Raw genomic sequence first — 15,397 nt, forward strand, 5'->3', positions numbered from 1 at the left:
GAAACCCATCTAAATACCATATTCTTAATCCAGCCCTGCCTACTTCAAAAAATCATTGCAAGATCCTTAGCCTTACCGTTAATCAAGTTGAACAAACTGCTATAGACTGAATGTTTGGGTTCCTCCAAAATTCACTTGATGAAACCTAATCCCCAGTGTGATGGTATTTGGAGGTGAAGCCTTTGAGGGGTGATTAGGTCATGAGTGTGGAGTCCTCATGAATGGGATTCATGTCTTTATAAGATAGACCCCAGAGGGGTGCCAATGGGTTAAGCGTCTGACTCTTGATTTTGGCTCAGGTCGTGATCTCAGGGTCGTGAGATCCAGCCCCAAGTTGCGTTCTGCACTGGGCATGGAGCCTGTTTTGGATTCTCTCTCTCCTTCTCCCTCTGCTCTTCCCCTCATCTCTCTCTCTCCCCCTCCTCTCTCTCTAAAAAAAAAAAAAAGAGAGAGAGACCTCAGAAAGCTGCCTTCCCCCTTCACATGTGAGGACAGTAAGAAGACAATTGTCTATGAACAGTAAGCAGACCCGGCACATTGATCTTGGACTTCCTAGCCTCCAGACTGTGAGAAATAAATTTCTGTTATTTGTTGTTTGTTGTTTGTAAGTCACCCAGTCTGTAGTACTCTGTTATAGCATCCCAAATGGACTAGGACAATCCTTAATACAGCTCCCTCTTCTTTATGTGTATGTGTCTTGCCCCGAAGGGAAAACAGGGACTGTGCTTGCCCATCTGTCTACCCAAAGCATCTAACACAAGATCTGGTGCATAATAAATATTTGTTGCTTAATGAAGATCAATGCTGAATGTTTGTTGAACAAAAGGATGAGTCTTCGTATCACCCCTAAAGGCTACAGACCTAAGGACTCTATAGACACTATCTTCTTTAATTCTTACACACACACACACACACACACACACACACGTGCTATTTTCTTTTTAGGGACTGACAAAGCTAAAGCTCAGAAAAGATCATTTGTACAACACACATCTTGTAAATGGACAGTTGGAATTTAAATCCTGACTTCTCTAATTCCAAAGTCAAGTTCTTTTCATTTTGCCATGATTTTTCACTGGTTTTTATAGAATCTATGAATTAGAATTAATATTAATAGACTCAAAGTATGCACCATTGGTTTTATTAAAATAAACATTAGTTCTTAGAGCCTCTCAACTTTATTAGATGCCACAAAGTAAACATACTAATCATCAAGACTGTGCCCATCTGCTGAGGAATTAAATCAGTCATATCTACTGAGGTATCTTCTCCCCCTAGAACTTCATTGTTTTGTTAAGGAAAACCTTTCACTAAGGGAAAGCCAACCCTGTGTGAGTCAAAAAGGAGCCACCACCCACATACCTGGTAAGATTTAAAGGAAACTTCTACTTGTTCTCAGAATATCCCTACCACTCTGTCTTAGCTCAGGTCCCTAGAAACAGATTCTGAGATGATGGTTTATATGTAGGAGGTCTGGGGGGAGTATGTTTGGGAAGGGCACCAGTAAGGGAATGAGGGATGGGTTGGGCAGAGGGAGGAGTTGAACCACGATACAGTTTCAAGAGAGGCCTCAGCAGCTTCTACAGGGAGCTCTAGAGCTATATGGCCCTTCCAAGTTGTCCCCAGTTGAGGTAAGAAGGTTAAATATTTACACCCCAACCTCAACCTCATCTCTATATGAGATGCAGGCAGCCTCCTGCAAGGGGCATGAACTTGGTTAAGGCAACTCCAAAAGAGTAAAGACAATGCCAGAAGGACACAGTTTAGTGCTTTCAACAGCAGATATTCTCAGCAACTGAGGAATGAGGGTGTCCATTATGAGAGGGGGGACTGGGTAGTGTAGCTTCCATTCCATCATTACATTTGGATCTACTTGCTTCTTCTTATAAGTTCACCCCACTTGGGAATAGCTCCTCCTCCTTCAGGCTGGTTCTATTTCCTGCAGAAACTTGGGAAGAAGGTTTGTGGGATGAACCATATCTCCTGTTGCTACATCTGCTCTTGAGGCTACACGTGAAACTCATTGTCTTTGTTTTCTATTACTCATTCTAGATTTCTGTCATCATTAGTTAGCACCTCACTGGTCTGGGTGGCTTATATAGTGGACTGACTGAGACCCTCATTCCTGAGGGGTCTGAGCCCCTAATCAATATGCCCTTCTCAAGCTCTGTGTGCATTCATTTACGTCAAGTTGGGCAAGAGATTACCAAGAGTTGCCCCAGTGGATCACCTCTGTGACAAACTCTCTCCCTTGTCCCCACTGTGGAATAGCAGCCCTGCCTCTTCCTGACCATCAGGGTCAATGATCTCTGCCAGGTCATGATTCTTTTACTTGCCTGCTGGCCTCTTGACATGAAGAATCCAAAGTTGGTAGGTAGCAACCTTAGACTAAAGCTTAAGGGACTCTTACTGCATTTCCCCTGCTACAGGCATTCTTCCTCTGGCAACCAAGAACAATAGACTTAGGACCTAAAGCAAAAAGACAAGAAACACAAACTCCCCAAATGGGTCACCATTTGTACTTCTACCCTTATTTCTCAGACCCTTGTAATCTATCCAAGAATGGGTTTTTTTTTTTTTAATTTATTTAGGGTATATTCTCTAATGCTCAGCTGCTCCTTTCAAAGTCCATTTCATTCTTCTACCAAATCAGCAGCTTCTGGGTAGTGTGCTATGTGATATGCCCAGAGGATCCCAGGATCGCGTGCCTACTGCCTCATCTCCTTTGCTGTAATGTGGGTCCCTTCACCTTGGATAATCTTATGTAGATCCCTTGTCAATGGATAACTCATTCTAATTCCTTGAGTCCTAGTTCTGGCTGAGGCACGGGGTACAGGGAAAGAAAAACCATATTCAGAATATATTTTGACCCCACTCAAGACAAATCACTGTCCTTCTAGGGTGAAAATGTTCCAACATAATCAGTCACCATGAAAAGGCTGGTTGTTGTCCTTGAGAAATGTTGTTACAGCAAGGGCTCAGGGTCCATCTCTGTTGCAGGAAGGTTGACCACTTGGCAGCAGCATAGTTCGATCAGACTTGGTAAGAGAAAGCCCTTACTGCTGGCCTTACATACATCCTCTCCCTACCATCATGCCAAACACTAGTGAACCCATTGTACCTGCATTAGAGTGGCTCATGACAGAGGCTGGCTGACATGAACTCACCAAGACTACCTCTTTCTTTGGCTCTTTGGTGGCTTTTCCATGGTGGATTCTCACTGATGGCATTAATATGGCTTCTAAGATCACACTTTGTGCCCACTCCCATAGGTCCATCCACATGCCTTCATCCTCCTGATCTATCAGTCTTTCTCATTCCAGATCCATGACCAACGAACCAAGATATTCACCAAGAATTTATGTATGTTCTGACCTAGGACCCATTCTATTTCTAAACAAGGCAGGTGATCTGGTGTAACATCCAAGTCTTTGCTCCTCAAAAGTTTTCCCATTGCTCTGTTTTTCAGGGAACGCCTTGAATGGGGCTGAAGTGTAGCATTAAGTTCATTTTCAGCTTGTAACTCTCGCCCCTAGGAACACCATGTTCTCTAGAACTCTCTGTGGGTTGTGCCAGGCTGACCTTGCCACTCATTACAATTTTACCCACTTTGCTCCTGATTTAGTGTCTCCACCCAGCCTCTATTATTTAGGATCTGATCAACCCCATGCAGTCAGGGAGCCTGGTTCTGTAACAGCACCTCCTACCGTCAGCCCTGGCCTGATCTCAGCACTGCTGGTCCACTCTCAACAGGGTGGCCCTAATTGCTTTGCTAAATGGAGTGTCCCTGCAGGCCCTCTTAATACACGCAGGCAGCCTTCCTCCTTTTCATAGCATATCCACGCGAACATGCCCCCTTTTCCTGTGCCTTGTGATCCTTTCTTCCATTGTCTGCCACAGCAGCTCCAACATCTCTACTTCCCATTGCCTTGTCTAAGAATCCAAGAGTCATCCTGGCAGCTTGTTAGCACAGTCTCCCAGGGTCCTCTTCTATATCGTGGGAGAAATAAATCCTGGATCACAGGCTAATGCTCTCATTTTGATCAATTCTCCCTTATCCGACTTCACGTTTTATCACCCCTTGATTCAACACCCTCAGGATCCAATTCCATACATGCTATCCGGGATCTGCAGGTATGTAAATAGCCAAGTCCTGCAGTGCCTTTTTTCCCCTCAGCAGACCAAGCATCTCACTGGCCAAGTTATGTCATGATTTGACAATAATTATGGGTCCGGTAGCCAAGTGAGGGATGGAGTTTTATCCTGAGGGTTGCACATGGTATCATGCAGATAGAGGTCACTGCATTGTCTTCAAGCAAAGGAGGGAGCACTTGTCTTTCTTTTTTTTTTTTTAAGATTTTATTTATTTCATTTTTTTTTAGGAAGAAAAGAGAGCAGGGAGAGGAAGAGAGAGAATCTCAAGCAGACTCCCCATGCTAAGCATGAAGCCCAATGCGGGGCTCGATCTCATGACCCCGAGATCATGACCTGAGCTGAAATCACAAGTTGGACGCTTAACCGACTGAGCCGCCCAGTGTGCCATCTCTGCAAGTTGGAGGGTGCAGGGAAAAGGACAGTTTCAAGCTTCTCGAGTGCAATGACACAGATATCACTGTCTCGAGTCTCAAAGTCCCACTCCAGCCAAATCAGGGTCCTGACTTTGGCATAGAAGACTTGCCAACCTTTAGAATTTCACCTTCTCTGGAGTCACACCACCCCAGGCCAGTCCTGCTCCTCAGCTTTGTCTGCTCTCCAGCTACGAGAGACTCGGGATCTCTTAGGCTACCAAGGAGACCTTCTTGTTGTCACACGTGGCCCCAAATTGGTGATGAGTCACCTTCAGCCTTTTGTTGTCCTTCTCCAATGCATTGATAGCACTTACCAACATCCACCTGATTCTATATTCCTTATATTCACCACTTCCCCTGTACCTTCCAAACATCTGAGCTAGGGCACCAGCTAGTGTGTTCCTAGCTCGTGACACCTCATCCCAGTTTTAATCATTTTACCTACTGTATGCCCCAGGCTCCTCCTTGCCAGCAGGCCAGTGAGTGATCTAGTTCCAAAATAGCATTTAAGAGACTGCTTCCTAGGACCATGTTTGCTATCACCTGGCTCAGGTCAAAGATTTGCATGCAGCAGTCTTATTGAAGGGTGTGCTCAGCAACAAAACCCCTGCAGAAATGAAGGAAGCCAGGGGAGCAGAGAGCAGTTGAACTGCCCGGCCTTGGTGACGCAAACATCAGCCAAGCCCGTACAGAGCTTGGCAAGTAGGAGAGCCTTTCACACTTGTCCCTCAGTGTGGCAAGGCAGACTGGCCTTTGTACTTCTGGGTCACTAGTCGCTGAATGTGGTTAGGGCACAAACTCGGCGAGGCAGCTGCTGTGGCTTTTGGAGAGGAATGCAGCCCCAGGGCACTAGTGGCCAGAGCTGAGAAGTTGGGGGAATGAGCTCCTCAGCCCAGAAGGGGGATCTAGTTGGTGCGCCTCCCCTTCCACCATACCTTCCCTTGCATTAAGGCATTGAAGGATATTTATTCCAATTGCAAGAGAAAGAGACTGGCAGATTGATAAACATAACACCCAGATCACAGTGGTGTGAGGGATTAAACCCAGAAAAGAATGAAGAACTGAGAGATAGAAGACAGATCTGGCAAATTTTGGTGAGGAGAGAGATAAGAAACATCATGGATCCTGCAGTGTTGCCTTTAGGGTACTCCAGCTTGGGCAGTCCCATGGCCAAGGGATGATGTAAGAGCTCGCGGCTCTCAGAAAGGAGAAGGTACAGAAAAATGAGAGAGAGAGGGAGACAAAGAAGAGGATGGAAAGTTGTCCAACATGGCAAGCTATGTGACAAGCTTTAAGTCTATTATTATATATTACATATCTTCATTTGTAGCCAAGAAGGGAAGGGAGTCAAAGAAAAGAAGGTACATGTTTCTTGCAGACAAATGTACTTATATGACCTATGTCCTAACTTTCTGGAGCCAAACTTACTCCAGAGGAACACATCTTCATTTTTAATGTTCTTACGTATTCCTTCTTTCTTTTCACATGTCTATAAATCTTTTTTAAGATCCCAGGCTTGCTCCTGACTCTAAGGATGCAGAGATGGAGCTGCTGCCCCATAAGGGCCCCACAGCCACGTAGGAAAGACTGCATGTGAGCAAATAAATCACAGTATGGTGTGGTAAGTGCTAGAGTGGGTGAACACACAGAGCACCTTGGAGCAGAGGGGAGGAGAAGCCTGCCCGCTGCACAGAGTGATCTAGTGGACGCCACTGAACCATCTCGAAGGTGTTGACTGAACCAACCAAATTCACGGGTCATGGCTTTGTCATCTTCTGTCTTATTTTCCACTCTGTTGCTTTGAGCCACTTCAAGAACAGTGTTATGCTCTACTTCAAATGCCTTCTCTGATGCCTTATCCCTTAATAGGGAAACAAGAACTTCTGAAAAGAATAAACATCCTTGCCATACACAAATACCCTTTACATAAAATTCTAATATAAATGACTTCTGTGTATATTTCTACACTGATGAGGATTCTGATTTAATTCAACTCAGATCTCAGATTTTCAAATTGGTGGAATGAGAAACAGAGAGGGGGACCCTAAAAGTGAGCAGTGAGCAAAGTAAAATGAATAGCAGGACCAGAATAGAAATTTTTATATTATAGCCTTGGAAGAATCCAAAGAAATTAACTTGAACCATTGAGTTTCACTTTGGTATTTTTTAGATTGGCTGGAATAAAAGACACATTAGGGTCTAAGAGAGCCAAGTCCACGTGATCTACCATAGTCAAATGCATTCTGGAATGTAACTTGAGAAAAGCTCTATGGAAACATGTTATTCTGAGGATAAGGTTTCTGTGTCAGTTAGGAGGCCAATTATATGCAAGTAACAGAAATTAGGCCACAGTGATGTTAATACATCGGGGCTTCTTGTTCTCTCTGCACATGGATGTCAGGTGACCTCTGTAATCCCTGCCATCATGTCCTTTCTCACAACAGAAGAAAAGCAAAGGGTTGTACTAGCCACCCCATTTCTTCAGAAAAGCAAATGATTCCCCTGAAGTGTCCAAGGCAGGATCCTATGCAAGTCTGTGGCCATAACTGGCCTTCACAGCCATCCATAGTTGCAAAGAAGGCTCAGGGTAGATGAATATTTCCACATCCAGGCTCCATATTGAGAAGTACCAAGGGAAAATGGGGGCGGTAACATGTTGGAAAGAGCCAATTAACAGTATCAGCCACAGTTCTCATGGGTAAAGTGAAGACATTAGGATAAAATTTTGAGAAACACCTATTCAACCATGGTCAGCTAAGGTGTTTAAATAAAGGTTATAAGACATTCTTTTTTTTTTTTTAATGTTATGTCAGTCACCATACAGCACATCATTAGTTTTTTTTTTTAATTTTTTTATTCTTATGTTAATCCCCATACATTACATCATTAGTTTTAGATGTAGTGTTCCATGATTCATTGTTTGCATATAACACCCAGTGCTCCATGCAATATGTGCCCTCCTTAATACCTATCACTGGACTAACCCAACCCGCCAACCCCCTCCCCTCTAGAACCCTCAGTTTGTTTCTCGGAGTCCATAGTCTTTCATGGTTCATATAAGACATATTCTATCTCAAACATTCAAGTTACTGAGCATCTCTGGGAACAAAGTAGGATCCCGAAGCATGGAATCTGTAGGAAAGACCATACATAAGAAGAAAAATTTACTAACTTTATGGATATCCATATTAACCCTGGAACAAAAATTAAGTAGTTTCCTGCTGAAATTTCCAAAAAGGAGCCTCCTGAAAAAGTTTCTAGAGAGAAAGGAAAAGCAAATGGAACTAATTGCACATGATCAAGTAATACTGCTCGTACAAGACCTTCTCTCGTGATTAGACCCTTATCCTAACTCAGTTGAAGCCTGTGAGTATTAACTTTAAGCCTTGGAAGGTAAACATATTATTGTGTTGCACTTAGAATTTAGCTGCAAGTGTGTTTTAATTGTAAGAAGAACAATTGGTTTTTAACAATACGCACTGAAAAGACGGACGAGTTAACATCAACACCTTCCTGCTGTTCTTGGTGAGATCCATGACCACTCCTGGGTTGCCCGTGAGAGTAAATCTCCCCACAGGATGCTCCGGGAGGTTCTCTCCACGGTGCTCTTCAGGGCTGCCTGAAATGACAGGATGCATGCTCTGGCCCATGCAGTGGTGGTCACACCAGCTAGAATCTGAAGTCAGAACTGCTGTTCTTTTCTCCCTTTTTTGCATTTTTTTTCTTCATTTAAATTCAATTTAATTAACATATATTGTATTATTAGTTTCAGGGGTAGAATTTAGTGCGTAGTAGAATTTAGTAGAATTTCAGTGGTAGAAGTCACCAGTTGCATATAACCCCCAGTGCTCATTACATCACATGCCTTCCTTAATGCCCATCACCCAGTTACCCCATCACCCCGGCCCCCCTCCCCTTCAGCAACCCTCAGTGTGTTTCCTAGAGTTCAGCGTCTCTTATGTTCTTTTCTAACCAAATGGAACTGACGGACCCATAGCAATTCAGGGACTCATGGGAGCCTAAACAATGCCAACCCATCTTCCTCCGCCATCAGGATTTACCATCCGCTGTCTGGATTTGTGAGACCTATAACCCTTGCCCAACACTGGACCAGGGGCTCCCATTTTCTTTTTTTGTCCACCTCTATGGAGTTGCAAAGCAGTATCAAAGTTTTCTTTTGTTCACTGAGGAATGTCCCCCTATTTGTTTAGAGCACTTGCTTCTTATACTCTCTGTGCAGAAGGAAAGATGTCACAGCAACATTAGATCGTTGTGACAGTTTCTAAATACTTTCAATTTCTGCACTGGTCTCATGTGAACAGAGTTCACACAATGGTCCACGGACACATTTTTAGTGGCACTGGTTCGGAGAAAAGGAACCTGCTCTTAGTTTCTCTTTGGAACTGACATTTAGTCTCTAACCACATAATAATAACAAGATCATTGACATTCTCTTAATTTTGTCTGCTAGATCCATTCTTTCATTTTATGAGCACTATAATATTTATGAAGCTTTCCTCTTAAGACCAACCTCTTAAAATCCCTACATTCTCCAGCTTCTAATTCTCTCACTCAAGTATAACCCTTAAAGGTGGTGAAAGAATGCTCTAGCTGTATCTATACAGAGAACAATCTGGAATCACAATTAAACACCACTCTGCTGGGGCTCCCTATTAGCTAACTGCTTCCAGAGCGGAAAAGAGTCCTTACATTAGACAACTTGTTGATACAAGCCAAAGGCTGACTGAATATCACGGGTGTATGAATCAATTCATACAGCTGTAAAAAGTATTCTGATGCATGTTCTGTGGCTAATTTGTAATTGAAAATCCATTAACAGCACAAATGGAGATGAATATTGCCAACATGGAATGAGCAGGTGTGCCAAAATAGGGATTGAAATACATTCTGAAAGTGAGGTAAAGTACTTCCTGTAAAGGTGTCCAACTTTTTCTCTCCTCCACTAAAAGACGGTGAAGATAATTTAGATCATTCTGAGATAAATCTGTTGACAGGGATTCCAACAAGATGAATGAAAGTAGAGAAAGAAGAATTTGGCCTCACAGCAGGGTCTTAAAAAGGAAGTGTGAGGGTGCCTGGGTGGCTCAGTCGTTAAGCATCTGCCTTCAGCTCAGGTCATGATCCCAGGGTCCTGGGATCAAGTCCTGCAATGGGCTGCCTGCTCAGCAGGGAGCCTGCTTCTCCCTCTCCCGCTCCCCCCTGCTTGTGTTCCTGCTCTCGCTGTCTCGCTCTCTGTCAAATAAATAAAATCTTTAAAAAAAAAAAAAAGGAAGTGTGAATTTGCAAGCTGCAAACAAACATCCAGTCCATTTCAGAGGCGATTCCAACCTGGACTCAAAAAAATTCGTTGGAAGGACTTGAAATGCTGATGTTGCAAAAGCCAGCTAAGCAAAGAGGAATGGGCGAGAGGAATAGTGTCACGTGACCAGAATTAGAATCCATTCAGCAAGATATTGAGCAAAAATTTGTTTTCCTTCCAAAGTGCCTTTACGGTCAGAATGAGGGCATGTTTGCCATGTCTGTAAGCATGATTGTTCTCCAGTGATCCAATCTAGGAAAAAAAGATGCTGGAGAGAACTGCAGTATTGTGCATTAGGGAAGTGACATTCATACTGCCATCTTCATTTCAATTCATTCTGTGAGACTTACCGTTCCGAGGATCTGATTTCCACACCACAATATGAATATTCAAAACGCTACTTTACATATCATATACGGTTTGGATTTGAATGATTTCTCCCCAGACTGGAGGGATTTCTCTCAAGCAAATCTATGTGTGTTTTTTTAGATATTTTCATTTAAAAAAAATGGTTTAGAAAGAACTTTTTAAAGTAACTCAAGGAAGAAGTGTGAACTAGATCTAAACATTTTTCTGCTCTCTCAGATTTTTTAAATAGCCAACCTAACGTTTTCCAAACTTTAGACATCCATTCACTTAAACCCCAGAATCATTAAAAGAAAAATGAAATTCAGATGTTGAAATTAGAATTTGGAGATGAAAACGCAGAGAATAAATTAAAAGTGAAAGTGACAAAAACCATTAGTACCAAGCCTATGAGCAGGATATGATGCGTTATTGAAATAAGGCTAAATATTCAGTTAATTAACTGGAATGCTCAGGACACAAGAGATTCTAGTTAACTTCAGTTTTCTAGATAATCGAAACATTCCCTAAAAATCTCTTCCCTCTGTGTCCATCTCTTAAAGTACCTTGAAATTGTAACTAAGTATTAACTCAGACTGTACAGAGATAAAGAAATACAGAAGATTTGGGTTGAGCAAGATGTTTTTCCATAGGATAATACCTATCTATGTTTAAATACAACCACATCATCTAGTATGAAATTATATATGGAAGGTCAGGGTAAGGGAGAACCTATCATTTACTTGGTGTTTATGATGAGCTTGCTGGCTACCTTGAAAAGTACCTTCATAATTTAACTCATTTACCATTCCAGGAAATCTTTGAAAGAGATTTTTACAAATAAAAAACCATAGTTCAGAAAGGTTAATAAATGTTCCCCCAAATCACACAGCCAGTAATTGACAAAACTGAGACTCTAATTCAGGTCTGCCTGATTCCAAACTCATGCCCTTTCCATCATACCACTGTGACCTAGGCTGTCCACCTAGTTCCACCATCACTGGGGCTATCAGGCCTGGGACTACATATTTTACCTCTAGTCGCCTTGATTCATGAATCTATAAAATTAGAGTATTGCTATCTATAGCAGAAACTATTCGTCATCCCTCACTTTTTTTCATTGTATTAGAATTCTAATTTTTAGCTAGGTACGTGGCATAAATGTGATGTTTCCCCTGTTCCTTTGCAGCTAGCTACAGCTGTGTGACTAAGACCCATAACTACATAATGACCAACGGGATGCAGCAGAAGTGATGGATGCAACTTCCAGTCAGTCATGTTCGTAAAGGAACTGATTATGCCCTTCTTGACCCCTTTACTTCTCGAGAACTGGAAGGCAAGGATGAAGGCAAACAAGCACACTATCCCAGCATATCCTATCCTAGTGGCAATAAAAGAGGAGGAACCTCGGTCCCCAAGAGCAAAGAATGCTAAAGCTGTTGGTGCTGCTTCTCTTGGGAACTATATGTGAGGGACAAACAAATCTCTGTCTTGTTTAAGCCCGTGTTTTGGTCCTCCATCACATCTGAATCTAAACCTAAATACTTCCAGTCACTTCCAACTCCAGATCCTAAAATTGCAAATTTTCAGTGGAAGTTTTGTCATCAACGGGAAATGGGTGTGTTTGGTAATTAGGTAAATGAATAAATAAGCAAGAATTATTTTCGTTGGACTGGAGAAGTCATTTGATTTTTCTCCTGAAAGTGGCAAATAGAAATAAAACTTCATGGTTTACTTCCGCTTACTCAAAAGTTTACTCTATGGGGCGCCAGGGTGGCTCAGGTGGTTAAGCATCTGACTCTTTGTTTCAACTCAGGTCATGGTCTCAGGGTCATGAGATGGAGCACCGCATCAGGCTCCGAGCTCAGGAGGGAGTCTGCTTCTCTTCTCCTTCCCTTTGTTCCTCCCCCTGCTCTCTCGCTCTCCCTCTCTCTCTCAAATAAATAAATAAATCTTTAAAAAATAGTTTACTCTACTAATTCTGTACAACTTTCTATGAAGTAAGAATGATCAATTTCATGTTGCCTACAAGGGGTGCTTTTTAAAAGTATTAAGTGACCTAATTACTGAAAGGGTTCCTATGGGTCATTTATTATAAGGCTCATTAAGGGCAAGGTTTTTTTGATATAGTCATTTAACCCATTAGATCCAGAACCAGGATGAAAATGTAAATCATACATGTTGAACTACATCTGATTTTTTTATTCCAAGTATTTTATATTTAACTGCAAAAATCCCTGTTCTAGCCATTCCATGTATGTGAATTTAAGACACACACAAACACACACACACCATGAGGAAATAAAACGTCTCACAACCAGAACTCCAAAGCCATGGGTTTAAGGATCTAACTGGAAAGCAAAGCAAATCAATCTTCCATAATGGAGCTAAGAAAATAAGAAGAACAAGATGCAGTAGGGGAAGGATGGTTAAATTACAAGTGCAGCATTTGATTTAACCAAGATGAGATTTGGAACGGTTGTATAGTTGCAACTGAAGCTCTTGAAGACAGAGAAGATTGAGTTGGAAATCATGCCAGGAAGATATTATTGTCTTCCCTCTGTTGGTAGAAGAAACTCTGGGAGGGAATAAATTTCCCACAAAGCATAACTTGAACCAAACCATCAGTCAAGGTAAATGCAGAGCAACATCTCAACTCAACAGCTCTATTGGAGCTGACTGGCTCTGCTGCCCTGTTGGGCTATCAGCTACAGCTCCACGAATTGGGGAAGCATTCTGTTAAAGGTAGAACAGATGGACAGTCCACTTCCCTCTAGAGGACCTGAAGTACCCCCACACACACACTTCCACAATGCCATTGCCAAAACAGTCATTCAATCATTAGTTCAATAAATATTTACTGAGTATCTGCCCTGGGCCATGCACTGTTCTGGGAGCTAGAGATAGAGCAGGAAGCAAAACAGACATGATCTCTGTTCTCAGGAACCTTACATTATTGGGAGAAGGCAGAGAGAGTTAATAAATAAAGAGTGTATCAGGTGCCAGGAAGTACTATAAAGAAAATTAAGCAGAGAAGAAAAGTAAGAACGTATGGACAGAGCAGGGTGCTGTTTCATAGAAGGTGGTCAGAGACGGCTGTCTTTAAGAGACGACGTTGAGGCAAGAACTGCATGAAGATATTTGAGATAAATGCACTGGGAAAAAAAAGACATGGTTCTAAGACCCTAAACCTGAAACTAGTCCAATGTGTTCAAGGAAGAGCAAGATGGCCAGTCTGGCACTCGGAGCTGAGTGAAGAAAGGGGAGGGGAAGGGTAGTGAGAATGCAGCCAGATAGTAAAGGACATTGAAGGCTCAGGGAAAGGACTTGGATTCCACCCTGATAGAAGACATTGGTTGGGGATGGGGAGGTGAACAGAGAAGAAACCTGAACTCCTTATATTCTAGAAGGATCGCTCTGACTATTGAGTGGAGATTAAACTAGGTTGACAAGGGTAGAAACAGGTTATCACAACAATCAGGTGGGGAGTAACAGCAAATGAAACAGTGGGGATAGGAGTTGGGGGTGGTGAACAGTGGTTGGTTCTGGGACGCATTTCCTAATTAAAACTAACTCTGTATTCCAGTGGGTATAGTTGTCATTTCCTGAGATGGGGAAGTTGGTGAGGGAAAACAGCTTAAAGGTGAGACCACATGTTCAGTTTTAGATATGTTACATTTGAGACAATTATCAGACATCCAGGTGGAGACAGAAAACAGATAACCAAATATTCAACTCAGCGTTCAGAGGAAAGATTAGGACCAGATAGATGGTTTGGGGAGTCAAGACAGCACCTCTAGTGGATGAGAACATGCAGGAAGTTGATAAGATAGAAAAGAGAAGCAGTTTGAAGACTGAGTTTTAGAGGTCATGGTAATGATGAATGTGGCAGAGACTTCTAGTCGCCTTTCCATATCACCTTACCCTTCTTCCTAATAAAAGAACTTTGGCCCCCAATGTTTATAGCAGCAATGTCCACAATAGCCAAACTATGGAAAGAGCCCAGATGTCCATCAACAGGTGAATGGATGAAGAAGATGTGGTGTGTGTGTATATATATATATATACACACAGTATACACACACACACACATACAAACACAATGGAATATTACTCAGCCATCAAAAGAACGAAATCTTGCCATTTGCAACAACATGGTTGGAACTAGAGGGTATTATGCTAAGTGAAATCAGTCAGTCAGAGAAAGACAAATACCATATGATATGATTTCACTCATATGTGGAATTTAAGAAACAAAACAGATGAACATAGGGGAAAGGAAGGAAAAATAAAATAAGATGAAAATAGAGAAAGAAGCAAACCATAAGAGATGCTGAACTTCAGGGAACAAACTGAGGGTTGCTGGAGGGGAGGGGGGTTGGGGGATGAGGTGACTGGGTGACAGGCATTAAGGAGCGCACATGCTGTAATGAGCACTGGGTGTTGTATGCAGCTGATGACTCACTGAATTTTTAAAAAAGAACCTTGATACTATCGGAAAGAGGCTATGCTCCAAGCTTAAAACAAAAACAAAAACACATCCCAGATCCCCTCATAGAAAGGTACAATGTATGACTTATGAATGAAAGTCATCTTGCAAAGGAGGTTAACTCAGCTGGAAACGACACCATTTTGTGCTTCTCCTTTCCCTTCCTCCCCACCTGGAACCAGAGATAACCAGAGCCTCAAGAGTCATTTTAATTCCATGAGGAAGCACAGAGAATAGAAGCCATGTACTAGGGTAGGTGGAGTCGACAGAAGGAGGCTGGGACACTGATGATATGTGAAGCCACTCACCAACCCTAGATTATCTTCCCATGGGACTCATGTTATGTGAGAGAGAAACACTTATGTTGTTTAAGTCACTGTGTTTATGAACTCTCTTATTAACAGCCAAACATAACCCCAAACTGATACGAGGATGGGGCAGTAAAGGAGGCTGAGTATTGACCAGGGGTAACAGAATAGAGACAGGGTAGGGTCCTAGAGACTTAGTGGGGGGAAAAAATGTTTTTGCAAGGGAAAATGAGTCAAATCCTGCTAATAGCCTGAGTAAGCAGAGGACAAAGATCTCACCGTTGGCTTTGGTGACACAAAGACTCTTGGTGAGGTTGGCAAAAATGATCTTGCTGAGAGGTGATAGTAAAAGTCTCACTAGAGGAGA

The sequence above is a fragment of the Leptonychotes weddellii genome, chromosome 3, assembly GCF_054177405.1.
Source record: "Leptonychotes weddellii isolate Sample4059 chromosome 3, ASM5417740v2, whole genome shotgun sequence".
NCBI classification, from domain to species: domain Eukaryota; kingdom Metazoa; phylum Chordata; class Mammalia; order Carnivora; family Phocidae; genus Leptonychotes; species Leptonychotes weddellii.